The sequence below is a fragment of the Pungitius pungitius genome, chromosome 6, assembly GCF_949316345.1.
Source record: "Pungitius pungitius chromosome 6, fPunPun2.1, whole genome shotgun sequence".
Classification (NCBI taxonomy): Eukaryota; Metazoa; Chordata; class Actinopteri; order Perciformes; family Gasterosteidae; genus Pungitius; species Pungitius pungitius.
The window spans coordinates 19,505,683-19,520,058 of record NC_084905.1 but is presented as its reverse complement, the minus strand read 5'-3'; the positions used below and the strand labels follow the sequence as shown (position 1 = coordinate 19,520,058).

Genomic DNA, 14,376 nt, shown 5'->3' with positions numbered 1-14,376 from the left:
CTTAATTTCTCCTTCAAATTAGAATTTCAAATAACTTACTTCTGTCTCCCAAGAAGGAGACGTTTGATGAATGAATAAAAGGTTGTAAAATATACAGTGGATCAAAAGAGACCTGCTTTTTCATTTGTCTGTAACTGACAAACTAGGAAAATAAACGATAAAAGATATTGGGAAGCAGATGGAATCAGTCATCAATAAGAGTATAAACATGAAAATGAATGAACACAGATATTTGTTCCTTAATGAAGATGTGAAGTGTGTGATGTTCATCAAAAGTCTCACACCATCATTAAACCATTTTGATATGTGGTTATGTTGTAGTTATTTTCCTTTATGGCAATTAGTCTTAGAAAATCAGCAATATAGAGCATAGAAGACAATGCTTTATTTCTATTATTCAAGTCCATAAATAGTGAAGGTAACAGCTTGCAGTTTGCCACATTTACCTTTTCTCAATACCGCTGTTCCTGGTTTTGTGGTATAAAAACAAATTATGGTTGAAGAGTTTTTTGGCTAAATCATATAATATATAATAAACAGAATTTAGTATCATGAAAACCAATTTAAAGGCAGTTTGCATGATAGCAAACTATTTAAACATTATTTCTGCTACGGTCACTACCAACACAACGACAGTGTTTCTTCTGCAAGGCGATGTATCCGGTGCATTGGCAAAGGGCCGTGATCAAAACAACTTTATAAACCCACCCTATTAAGTTAATAACACCCCAAGTACGCAGTTTGTTAACCTCTGCCGAGGGACTTTTGCATCTTGCAGCTGATGTTTGAGGCGGGTGGGCGTCTCTGAAAGGAGCTGCAACCGCGTCACCCGCTGTGCGCGTCACCTTACAGCGGCGCGCACAGCGGGACCCCGTGTTAGTCGCTGAGGCCAATGAGACGTGCTGCTGTGTGCCCCGGGGGAGTGGGGGGGGAGGAGGGCGAGGGGGGGGGCCACGCGGTTGATGCTTTAGCCTGTCTGGTGGCTCGTGTTGAGAGCTAACCCTTTTGAAAACGAGTATGTTTTTCCGCCTTGGGGTCGAGGGGGGGGGCGTGCGAGAGAGACGCGACCGGCCCCCAGGAGTCAGTCATCCATGTGCACAACTAGAGATAGTCTAATCTCGTCACAGAGCCAGGGAGGGAGGAGGGGGGGGGGGGGGTTCCAAGCCACAATATCAGTAGCTAAGACTTGTGTTTACGGAGATGATTTGCAAAGTTACACGAGCAAAAAGTCTTCTTTCTTCCCGAAGTCTTTACCGGCGTGAGTCATTCATGTCATTTCTCACTTCACACTCTCACCCTGGATTTTTGTTTTGGGTCTATAAGGTTTTCTTTTTCATGAATCCTGCAGGTATCCCCTGACATTCAGTCAGTTTAGCGTCAGAGGGGCCTTTAAAAGGTCCATAAGTAAACATGCCTATTGGTGGCAGCGGGGGGGGGGGGGGGGGGGGATATTCCTGGAGGTCCCTTCTCAATGAGGGAGTGGCAGGAAGGACTTTGGCAGGCCCGAGCTGACAGCTTTCAAGCGGGCCTTGCTTCACTCACTCACCCGAAGTTGATGTCCAGGATTCCTAGTAAGTTTCGGCTAGTGATGCCATCATTCCTTGAATGAACCCATGAGGCCCTTAGCCCAGCGCCACCTAGTGTATACACACAGAATGATATTATACATCCGGATGTTCCCCCTCACATTTCATTCATTGTCGGTAACAGTGCGCTCAAAGCTCAAAGCACAGAGGCAACGGGTGAGTTTGCGGCTGTGCCAAAAAAATACGTCACCAACAATGTGACTCGTAAACCTTGAAACAGATGCTATAATCTGTAAAAAAAAACAACCATTGAAACGGAATTGCTACGCCTGTGGCGAGGCGGATGAAGAACATCTTGCAGAGAAAGGACGAGGCGTCCCCGCTTCTGCCAAAAATCACAGCAGACGAAACCACAGCGGCACGTTGCTCTGGATCCAAGGTCTGACTTCCAGCAGCCAGGAAATCAAAGGGAGGTTCATCCCCGCTGATCCATGCCTCAGCCACTTCTAGGGCGTGTGCATCAAAATGTGTGAAAGATTAAATGTGTGATGACGGCTGCCGGTCTGCGGGTGTCACCGCGTTCAGGGTACGAGTACGTCAGTACGACGGACAACACGCGGCCCCCCCTGCTGGCATCTAAAACAGGGTTAAACTAAATCAATTATTCATGTATTATTGTTAATATCATTTTGTTATCTGTTGTCTCGCACGTTATCTGATGGTCACCCACAGAGAGGGAAATGGAGCAGATGGTTATTACTGGCAGCAAGTATTCAAGAGCAGAATAGCCTCTTTGGTATGATATTGCTGTCATGTCTACTAATAACATCAGGAGTATATGAGGTTTTGATTATGCTCAGTCTATTCATCTTTTTAATTCAACCTGACATTCAAGTTGACTCCAACGTTTTTTTCTCTGAATTCAGCTTGAGGTGTAAAGATGCCCTCCATTCGTATTGATTGTTTATACCAGTTTTTTATTTAAACCATAAAAGACTGTTCTCAGTAACGGAGGAGATTTTTTTCATACCACATACCTGCAATGTTTTAGGTCTTTTTAATTAAAGACAAACATGAAATGACTGTGTTTTGCACGGTGATGGTATGTGAGGTCTTTCAGTAGAAGCTCTCTTAAGATCAGGATGAAAAAGCACTGAAACATGTCTTCCTCGAAATTGCTTTTGACTATGTGGCGCATAATTAAAAGAATGTAATTAAAGAAGCAATTCATTCAAGTAAATGAGTTGTACTTCATTAATCCAGTCGGCAAAGGGAAATGTTGCCATTGTACTTTTCTCAAGGTACAACGAATGTTGACTTTTCTGAACCAAAACCACGTTTAATTCAATAATTTGCGCATCTTTGCTTACACAAAAGACACAAACTGTGGTCCCCTGGATAAAAGTTGTGAAACAATGTCGTTTAACAATGTAACGTAAACCATGCTTTGTTTCATATTTGTTATTGTGACATATATAACTTCCATACGACATAACTTTTAATGACTTTGAACAAATGCAGAAACATCCACATGAGATGCATCGGTGCTTTAGGGTCCTATTACGATGTCAAAATGTTTCCCCGGCAACAGAGGCGCGGTAATACGCGCATGTGTGAGTTGGCAGCTTGGGAGTAAGGTTTCCACTGTTGCTTGGTCCCTGCAGGTGGCTGATCAAGTGAAGAAGGAGTGCTGCGAAGGGAATGTGGATTAAGGGGAGAAATTGCCCGCCTCACACCTCCAGCCTCCAGCTTTCTGCGCAGTAGCAGCTCCAGCAGCTCCTTGGAATCAGCAGGACAGCAATTACTGCCTGTGAGTATCATTGCACAACCAAAAATCATGCAGAATGCAGACGTCGTCTCTAAATTCGGGCTGCACTGAATAACACGTGTTTCATAACCCGGCGACATTCGACGCCGGTTGAGGACGGAGAGAGAACAACGCGACTGAGGTCGACGGACGAACTCACCTCGCAGCCGTCACATTTAAAAAGTGGGGTTTTCCCGATGTCCTCGTGTCCTAATTAGCGCCAATCAACATCGCTGATGAACGCCCGAAAACACATCTCAGGATGCATGAACTTCAGGGGCTTCACGCGCCGTTTGCAGCAGGCACTGCACAACAGTAATTGGCGTCAATTTCCGGGTTGAAAAATCTTTTTGTTTAACTTAGTCGTAAATGAATGTAGTTTCTGGCTGACCGTAATAATCCAGTTGACGTTGAATGTGGGCGAAGGCAAAGTTCTGGGTTGTAATTGCACCGTGTTAAAGTGCACTTCTATTTAGCTGCATTTATTCAATTATGTGCTTGACGTGAGTCGAATGTACGTGTTTTCCCTGTGATTGTTGTAGCGGCCCGTTTGCCTTTTCGAGATGCTTTGCCCAATCAACGGCAGAAAATTGTATTTTTTGGCCGGTTCCATAAGCAAATCATCTCCTGCAACGCAATCTTCTGGTCTCAGAGGTAACGCGATTTGGCGAGCATTAGACCAGTTGCACTTTCTGACAACACACAGATGAATTATTAATCAGCACCGAAGTGATACTCACGCCCACGTGTACAGACCGCTGGCTCTAAAACAGGGACAACGACATCTTGCCATGTGAACACATGGTCAGGTCAATGATGAATGTTTCGGGGATGGATCCATCGATCAATTATCGTACTACTTACTACCTACCTATTTTCAGCTCCCCCGTATCCTAACTTGTTACAATTAAGAGGATATCAAATAGAACTTTTTCATCTTAGGTTTGACCCTTTGAAAGGAAGAAATCGCTATGGAGAAGGAAAAAAAAGGAATAAATGAGATCCATTAGGTTGGCAAGTCAGCCATCTGTCCAGCGGACTGTAGCCATCTCCCAGCAGTCCACCCGACACCTCGGCTTTACGGAGGATGAGCATTACAGGAAGTGCCATCACTCCGAGCTCCTCTGTGTCAATTGCTCCAAAATGGCCAATTTCCTGTCTAGGGTGTGTGTTTTCACATTTTTATCATCCCCTGCCGTAGTTATCTAGTTGCACTTAGGGCCATCTATCATCGACGCCGCGGTGGAGAGGAAGCCGATGTGCAGTAAAATTGACGGACGGCCTTCCGCATGACTGAAGATGTACGAGACATACGGGCAGGCTAGTGGGGCTCTTCTTTATTTTATTCCTCAGCGCCGTCGTAAGGTGCTGACGGGGAGAACAGGGAAGCTTGGCCATGCGCCTCTGACTGAATGGAGCATTTTGCACCCAAAGGTTACCCGGCATCTCTTGTGTGTCTTTGTGAGGCTTCTCCAAATTATAAACCAGCTCCAGTTACCGGTCGTTGTACAACGAAACCAACTGCGGTTTGTTTTAAAAGCAGCCTGAATGAGGACGTGTGCTTACTTTCATTCCTTTTCTCCTGTTTTTGATTTAGCAGTTTTCAATACCTGTGAACTTAAAATGTATCAAGCTGTGTGGTTATTACCTCATTAATGCAACCATATCACTATTTTTTTTCCTCTAAATATTGCAATGATTTAACGCTATACTTTTATCTTGTTCAAATGTCTCAGCATTACTAGCCTTTGGCTCCTTGTGGCCCCTGTATGAAGGTTCTCCTGATTACCCAGAGATACCCACAGTCTATTACCTGTATGTTACTCTCTTAATTACACAATATGACTCTTTATTACCAAGCTGTGAGTTGTGTGCATTGTATGAAAAATGCACTAATGAACCATTAGATGAGCATCCACACATCTGTGTCCTTATATTTCTGTGACAGTTTATTTGTTTACACTTTCTTAGATGTTGTCGCTTCCCTCAGAAAGGGTCCAAATTGTGTTGTTTGTCTCTAGTGTGCATTTTTACCCCCAAATCAAACAGTGAAAGAAGAGAAACAAACTGGCTCTTAAACGTTCACTAAATGTGTGCACAAAACAGTCAATTTAAATATCTAATATGAATCAACGCATATTCAGTAGTATTCAAAACGTCACACGTCATCCTCTTATGTTCAACATCGCTTTATGGAGTCACTGAGCCGTAGTCGTAGCGTGTACTGTACCTAAAGAATGGAGCTGACTTACTCTGGTGCACAGGATATCTGCCGTGTAGAGCATCGGAAGATGATTCCTAATTTGCATAACAACAATGAAGGGACACCTCTCAGGAAAAGGGGCTAATGAGAAGTGCTCCTGTTCCTGTGACTTGCACTCGACCCTGCATACAAAACCCCTACGACTTGACCTTTGAATCATGAACATCCTCCACTGCGTGTAACTGCATCCATTCCCGAGCAAAAACAGGGCAGTACTCGTGAGTGAAACATCCCGGGAGAATATTCAGTTCATGGCTACGAGTCACTTCATTTCACTTTATGAAAACCTGTTTATCAGATTCTTGAAGGAGAGCCAACATCTACGCGCTGCTGGCGCAGAGTCAGCTTGGGTTTCCTCTTGTCTCCGTCACAGCGGCTGCATTTCAAACATGCTGCCCTGTTGGTTTGCAAATGCAATATTTATCCGTACACATCATTACACCCCCTGACTGTATTTGATTGATCTGCATTTCAGAAGTGTCTCCTCAAAGAACGGTTGACTGAAGACGTCTGTTTGCACCCGGCGTCTAGCAACATAATTGGTTTCTTGTGCTTCAGGACAGTGAATCATTCTTTGTCCAATTAGAAACAATATCCCTCTGGTTCTAACCCTTCAGCTTTCAATACAAGTTTTCAAAAGTAGATAATTGTATTCTGATTTTCAGCAAAGGATCGCTTCACACCGACCGTTCAAAATCAAATAAGCTACAGCGGAATTCTCCGTTGGGTATTATTGTAGAATCCTTTCAAGCTGCGTCTGATCTCCCGGAACAAAATACTTTGCAATATACTTCTGCTTGGACTAACAATCAAAGCTGTTTGGACAAATGACTTTGACAGCAATATTAGAATTTTAGCAATTAGGAAACAAAGGCAGAGATAAAAGTGTTGGACCTTTTCTATCCATCAAAGTTCCCTTAATTCCATTTGTCCAGAAATGTGCATTGGTTATAATTACTAATTAAAGGAAAAAAATCCCACTTTCAAAACCGCTTTGGATGATCTACCTTTCATCTCATTGGCCCTTGTTGTTTGGTGATGTTTTTTAAGACTAGATTTCATGACATCTTGTTTTTCTTCTCTAAAACAACCTATTTTGTTGAATCCTCGATCTGCATTTTTTCAAAGCTAAAGAGCCCACCTTCGATGGGATTATATAAGCAACTTGGGCCTTCCCCAAACCGAGCCCACCTTCCCCCCAAACCGAGCCCTCCTTCCTCCAACCGAGCCCACCTTCCCCAAATTAAGCCCTCCTTACCCAAACCGAGCCCTCCTTCCTCCAACCAAGCCCACCTACCCCAAACCCCGCCCCTTCCCCCAACCCCGCCCATAAACCATAAACCGAGCCCACCTTCCCCAAACCCCGCCCACCTTCTCCAGTCGCCCGTCTCCAACACTTCACACCACCTCACACGGAGGTCCAGGACTTCATCCAACACTGGTGCTGCTCCATCAACATCTGCTCTGATACGGAAGTATTCATATGCTGAAAATGGCCCGAAAGCACAGTGTTGGTGTGTGTTCTACCTTCTGCATGGGCCCACACTGCCGAGCTGTAGGTGTGTTGAATATGATGTGTGAGCATTATAAATGTCCTGCTAGTGTAACGACAAATAACAACTCATCGCATATCACACCATAACTATGTGTTATTGGAAACGTTCGCTCAATATCAAGGAGCTGCATGAGGACAGAGAGATGAAAACGGAAATAAAGGGGAAGTGAGTAAGGCTTTATTTGTTAGAATAGATTCATGTCATCCTCTGCTAAGGTGCTGAGTGGACAACCATCTCCATCCTTTGACTTCAGCCCTTTAATGTGAAAATATCTTACACCTCCCCCCCTAGAAAATAGTATGTTCTTCAAAAAGTGTTCAACAACTCCATTTGCAGTTTCAACTTCCACTAGGGCTACTAATCCACAGCAAGTTGACACACGAAATTCCCTCGGATCCGCTTTATTTCAACGTGTTTGGACACCATGACCCTGATCAGTTGTTTGCGCTGTAATAACTTAAGTAAATAAAAGTAATGGTCAGTTTCACAGATATGCACAAAACCAGCAGAGCTTTTCTCTGTTATGTAACCAGTCTCAAAGAAACAGCTTCCGTATGTGCCATGTCTGTTATTTCTCCCACATATGTCTCCCCACCAAACAAATGGATATCTTTCATTCATGACCTTGGCTCAGGCGTAATATATATTCCAGGGCTACAGTCAGTGTTTACTCTCGTTCCAGCATTCGAGCCACAGAGCTTCGGCGTCATGCAAGCTTTTTCTAATGCATGGCGTCCGTTATCGAGGACTCTCATCGTCCTTGTTGTCCGACTTGGGTTATCGGAGGTAGCGGTAACATGTCGTAAGCGACAAGAGGCAACCGACTTAAAATAAATTGCGTTGTTAAAATTCAGAAACAATAAAACGCAACATGTAGAATGTCAAATAGCGAGCTGCCAATCTTTCCATTAGCCATTTACTTCAAAGAGGGATCCTCATCCTGCGCAGGTGTCTCTCAAGGAATGCATTAGCTTTTCAAGTGTGCTATATTAAAGCAACCGTGTGGAGGTAATCAAAGCAGCCCCACACATCAAGCTCGGCGTGAAGCGCGCTTCAGTGATCAGAAGATGTTCCAAGCGCGTCCGTGAAGTGCATTAATGACCAAGATGAGGAACCACTGGACTGAAATGCTACGTTTGGACCGAGGATGGACGTTTACATCGAGTTCACATCGCACATGAAAAAATCCTCCCCACCTTTGGTGGAGTTTTCACGATCCATTAATGATGGATTAATTGGAGATGTTTACTTTGTGCGGTCCAGACATGTACCAGCGCAAGGAGTTCAGTAAAAAGCAGCCGTGACAGAGATCTAAAAGGCCCGTAAAAGATTCCCACAGAACTGAACATCAGTAAGTCGCTTCGTCTTTCAGCCCAACCTACTTTTTCTCACAAAAAGAAAATGATGAGATAAAAAAAATAATAAAAATCCACAGAAACACATTGCAGCTCAAAACAAAGCGGAGGCAAAAGGCCTCTCGGAAACGTGTGTTTGTTAAAGATTTCCTGTAATCTTTGTTCAGCACAAAACAAGAATTCAAGGTCAGCCTCCTGCAGGATCCCGGGGGGGGGGGGGGGGGGGGGGGCACGCTGCTATCGTGTGAAAGGAAAGCTTCGTAACGCATAAGTGCTCTGCTACCGTTTTAGTGAACACTGACACGATGCAAACATGGCACGCCAGGCGAAGGCTGAAGAGGAAAGAGAACACCTTTGAACGTACGCTCTCGCGGCAACTCACCCGCCTCGTTACCATGGTGTTTGTGATTGGAAAGTGAATACGGACACAAAGCTCGTCTCTAACATAGAGCGGCATTAGTGTGAATGTCACCCTAACCCTAACCCTAACCTTCGTTTTCCAACAATTTGTACGTGTGTGTTGACATTAAAGCGTCCCCCTGGGAATGAATCTACGTTGCCTTTGATCTATGTTTTAATGGTCCTCCAAATGGATATTCAATAGTCATTTATCTCAAATTTATGAAGTAGCTTTGGTAATTATTTCCACACGGATCCTGCTCGGAATAACTGACTGCAGGACGTCAATGTAGTTGCTGAATTAATGAAAAGTCGCAGCAGGCAACGGGATCGCTCTTTTTCTTTCTTCTTGTTATGTCACAACTCATAAAAACAGTGAATGGAACTGTTGAATAGTTCCGTTTGGCAACAGAACGCCTGCTTTAAGGGTGAACTTCCTCTTTCAAAAAGGGTTCAGACTTATATGCATGCGGCTGTGCTGAGGTTCTGCTTTTAAAACGATTTTCAGAGTATCAGGGTCACGAAGGTCATCGGCGGGTGCGCCGCGCTGCCGGAGATTACGCGGCTGAGCTTCATCCAAGGTTGGCTTCAGTGGTTTCAGAGGCCATTGTGCATGAAATATTGATGCCTTTAACTGACGAGAAACGGATTAGAGTGGATGCAGTTTAGCAAGAAACAGAGTCGGAGAGTCACGTGGATGTAAATTTATGAAATGCAGTAATAATAAAGTGTGTTGAGTATCAAAAACTCCAAGAAAAAGAATATCGGTCCCAAGGTAAGGCTGGATGAGTCCAAAAATGAAGTTGCGATAACTGTACACATTGTGGATTTGTTCAGTAAGCCCAATGATATGTTCTTTGTGTGCCATGGCCTCAACCACAGAGAGAGATAAAAGGTCACAACACAATGATGAATGAATCATGGAAGTTTCACATGGATGAGGTCGACACATTTTGCACAATAAACCGCAACATTAGTTATTTTAGTCCTATTTGACACACAGTTTCATCGTGTCCATCCTGTCTTTGACATTCGACAGACAATCTTATCAGGCTTGATTTACTACAATTGAGTCTGTTTGACTTTAGCACCTCGCTGAAGGTTAAGTGTCTCTTTCTCCACTCCGCTGGAACAGACAAAAGTCATTTAACATACAGCAAATTTGTTGTGAGTCAGCGACACAAGTAGCATTCACTTGGGTGTGCGGAGGTGACGTCGTGCGAGGTGCTGTGCAGTACGAAGTGAAGAGGGAGACTTTTATCTCGCTAGACACCGAATCAGGTTCCTCTGGCACCTTGAAAAGGACACACAAACGCACACACACACGCACACAGAGGCCAACGCTAGCTTATTGTGTTTTGGTTATGGGTCGGTTTATTGCTTATTCTGGTTTTGTAGGTGAATTACCTTCATAAGGAGGGAGCGACCCTCAGCCGGCAGCGAGGGATGTGGCCCAGATGTGGAAACAGGAATCTGCCGTGTGCTCATGATTCAGTTAAATAGTCTTTTTTTTAGGGAGGGAAGAATAAACTTCCTTTCTGTCGGTACCCACCTTGCCTCCACGGATGGTTTTCTATCACACACGAGCTAGGTATTGTATTTCTGTAACCCGATTGATGTTCACAGGTATCTCAAAACGCCCCAAAACACACAAAAAAGGGATGATTTGGGTCTGTGGCGTGACCTTGTTGCGCCTGATCCAAAATGTGCTGTTTTCTATCCTAGAATCACTAAGGCTGGCAGGCCGTTTGTGATAGTGCTAGAACTCTGCCTGTTAGGTCACCCTTAAGTGGACAAGTTGATTACAATTGCTTTGTGGTGCATCAACAATGCAACTGCTGTCAGCTTGGCTTTTGTGTAAAATCTGATTATACACAGTGTATAGTATAAAGTGTTCAATACACCTACAAATTTAGTTTGTAATTGTAGACCACACGATGTAAAAAAACATTTCTTCTGTCAGAAAACTACAAAAAAATATTTAGGTGTCAACATTGTGTGTCATTCCATCTTTTATTAAAGTTTTTTATTATATAATTTTTGCCTTTCTAAACAGAAAGTGTAATTCTTCCCAAAAATGTCAAATCTAAATCATTTGATATCATAGTAATAAATTTCGGTCTGATTTTTATTGCATGAAACTGTTGATCTCATAACATACTCAAGAGGGGTTTTATGATTCAGTTTTATGATTTCTGGATTGATAATGTTTGTCATAAATAATGATTGAACAAAATATTAAGCAAAAAACGAAACAGACTGAGTCACTCGTACGTAGGGAAAGTCAGACAAATAACAGCAACCCAGGATGGAATGAAAGACCCAATGATCCTCCTCAGGGTCAAAAGTTGAGCAACTGAGGAGTCAAGAAATTGCTTTTTTTTTTCATTCTCAAAAGCAAAAAAAAAGTTATGTTTTTATTCACTTTGGCTCAATTTGAAGCTCACTTTCCTCACTCGTGTTGTCTGTTTCCTCCTCAAGACAAAATGAGGATGAGAGAAAAGATTGGCAGCTCTTCGAGGCAGATCTTTTGAATCCTTTTTTTTTTTTTTTAAGAGGTTGCAGATTCCACAGAAAAATTCTGCTGAGCTAATTCAAAATGACCAAAACTAAACTGCTTCTTGGGTAGCGCTGAACATCCTTTGTTCGTCTCCCCCCCCCCCCCCCGCCCCCCCCCACCCAGGGAGCGGCGTGATGGTAAGACGGTCGGCAGACCTTAATTGATACGGCCAATTATTCTGTCCGCTGCCAACTCGGGCCGACCCGAGAGGAGGAGAGGAGGAGGGCGCTCCGTTTCCCCTCCCCCCAGGCGATGACGCGTTTCCGGGGGGGGGATGATGGGTACCACACCGAGGTGGTTCAAGCCAAAAGGTGCTTTAATGATCCGGTAAAGGTAAAAAGAAGAGCGTAGGCCAATTAATCATTTTTGCAAAAAGCAGATGCACCGAGGTGACAGCAGAGGCAGAACCCTCCCATCAGCGGCTTCTAATCGGTTCCTCCAGCGCATGATTACTGGCGGCTCGGAGCGCGTCGCGGCAGGAAGGTGGAAGCAACGTTGCATAACAGGAATATCACGGGAACTGCATTACAGGCAATGCCCCTGCATTACAGGCCCCTTCGGAGAGAAGGGCTCCTCGTTTGAGCAGTTGCAGCCTGTTTGTCCTTTAATCCCACAGCCACGTGTCAATGGCTGTAAAAGTAACGGGCTAATTGGGACTCGAGGGGCTTGCGCAATATGGCCGCGCAAGGTCACATTCGGACCTATACGTGCCGAGGAAGGGCTTCTTTGCAGAGGTGAGAGAGTCGTTCAATGTGTTCGGCTCTTTCTGAGAGGAGGAGATTATTTCCAGAGTGACGCTTAAAATGACCAAAGACTTGCAATAGTTTTTCAAAAACCCACCAATCTCACACTGATTTTCAATTGATCTTTTATTTGTATTTCCAACCGTGTAAAATGGAGGACAGAGGTGGGTATTATTGTCCTCAAAAGGTCCCAAGGCCGGAATCGAGGCCTTGGACTTAGCAGTTAAATAGCACGCACTGTAACCAGTCTGTATCTATGATAAACTATTTCAGATCCCACACAGTTAATATTAATAGTACCACTTCGCCCTTCTATTTATTCCTGTTGAAAAGCGCACCGCCTCGCCGTCGTTTAGGAATGTAAAGATAACTGCTGCCAGGAATTACTGATTAGTGCTTCACATGCATCACACATTCAGATACAAGGTCTTCTTCTTGTCGGCTGCGTCAGTGGCAAAAGGCACTGTTTATCATATGAAAAGCAAACGCTGAAGGTTTGTGATATCGAAAAAGAGAAATTACGTACACACGGCTGCGATCCACAATCTTCTATTTTTATTTTTGATTCATTAACAATTAATTTGAGTATTTGCAGACTTCCAATCCATACATCGGAGGGAGGTTAACTGGCCGTGTGGAATGACATTTTCCCCCCTCACACATTAAACCGGTCTATTAAATACAAAACCAGCAAGAACCCAGGGAGGAATGGAAGAAACAAATCAACTTTTGTGATAATCCATTGTGAAGAACAATAGCAGCACTTCCATCATGCAGCAACAGTAAGTGCTTTCGGGTTTCACACCGGTGTGGAAACTCCGCCGGGCCCACCTTGGCCTCGCAATCGTTCGGGAGACCTTTTCCTCCCGCTGCTTCCCTCCTCCGGTGCTGACCGGAGTCCAGCTGGGAGCCCGCGAGTGTTTGCTGGCTTCCGTATCAGTAGGACGCTTGTGGTGGCCTCGCCTCACCTTTAATTTCCGCCGTCGGGTCCGTCTCGCCGACCTCGAGGCTCTGAGTGGGAGTTGGAGCAGAGAGCAACGACTCGTGATGCAGAATCACACCGATTGGCCTCCTCTGCTTAAAAAGGGAACATTCTTCTATGTGATTGTGATTTTGATTGGTCTCGCCTCTGCTGGGATGCCATCAGCGTGTGTGTGTGTGTGTGTGTGGTGGGGGGGGGGGGGGGGGCAAAGAAACTGCCCTGTTATGATGACTCATCAGAATTCTGACTCCGCTTTTGGTATTTCCACTAATTGGTACAGTAGAACAGTGTAAATAAAGCTCAAGTCTAGTCCTAGTCGATCCCGTTCAACGCAGAGCGGCCACAGAAGGGTTTAGATATCGGTACGTCTGCATCATTTTTGGGGTTTGACGTCTGTAAATATCTCTCTCCTCCCCGTGATGGAAATAGAGGCAGAGAGGCAAGTCTCGTCTGTAGTAAGCCAGTGACGTCAGAACACATAACAGCAGCGGTGGCTATTTGGAGACGAGTGGGCCCTGGTTTGGCAGCAGAGTTTCTGCTTGTTGTGGCTTTTTTTTTTTTTTTTTTGCCAACGTTGGAAAAATGAACATCGTGAGTCATCCAGCTTTTCTCTGTCCACCTCTAACTGGAAGTAACTGCCGACCGGCTCTCGGGTGACTAGTGGTTTTTTGTTGTTGTTACAACGTCATGACATCAAATCAGTAAATGTCATGTTTCAAACCTATGGATCCTCACTGCAATTTAAGATGAACTTATGCAGCTAAACGGGAAGGAAACGAGCCGTGAGGCCACCGTCAGGCTCGGAGTTGCTCATTTGAAGTGTCTGAGAACATTAAGGAAAAGGACCCTACGGTCAAATGGACCCTATTCCATTTGACTCTGTTTAGCTGCTACAGTCTGCGGCTCGGAAACACCGTTGTCCCCGCCAGGTGGTTGCACACACGAAAACATGGCGTGACGGGGGGCGGGTTAAAAAAAACACTGGTGTAACCCTTTAACTCCCAGCAGTTGTTTTGGCGTAATCGAAACGGCTTCGGACCAAAAAACGGGCAACACACACACACACACAGCCACTAGCAGCCACACAATGAGAAACGGTCATAGCCCTGGAACTAATAGAGCCAGCCAAAAAAGAGACACCCCCGGTCCCCCTCCCCCCGCAACCCCCACCCCGCCCGCCCTCCA

The 14,376-nt window shown here is 44.7% G+C and overlaps 1 protein-coding gene across 1 annotated transcript in view; it reads left to right on the top strand.

The window, feature by feature from the left end:
• Positions 1 to 14,376, top strand: part of lingo1a (leucine rich repeat and Ig domain containing 1a) — a 76,156-nt gene that overhangs the window by 30,925 nt on the left and 30,855 nt on the right. Inside the window, exon 2 of the mRNA XM_037452352.2 lies at positions 3,191 to 3,336. The gene's annotated coding sequence lies outside the window, so the exon portion shown is untranslated. The remainder of the gene's footprint in view (positions 1 to 3,190; positions 3,337 to 14,376) is intronic.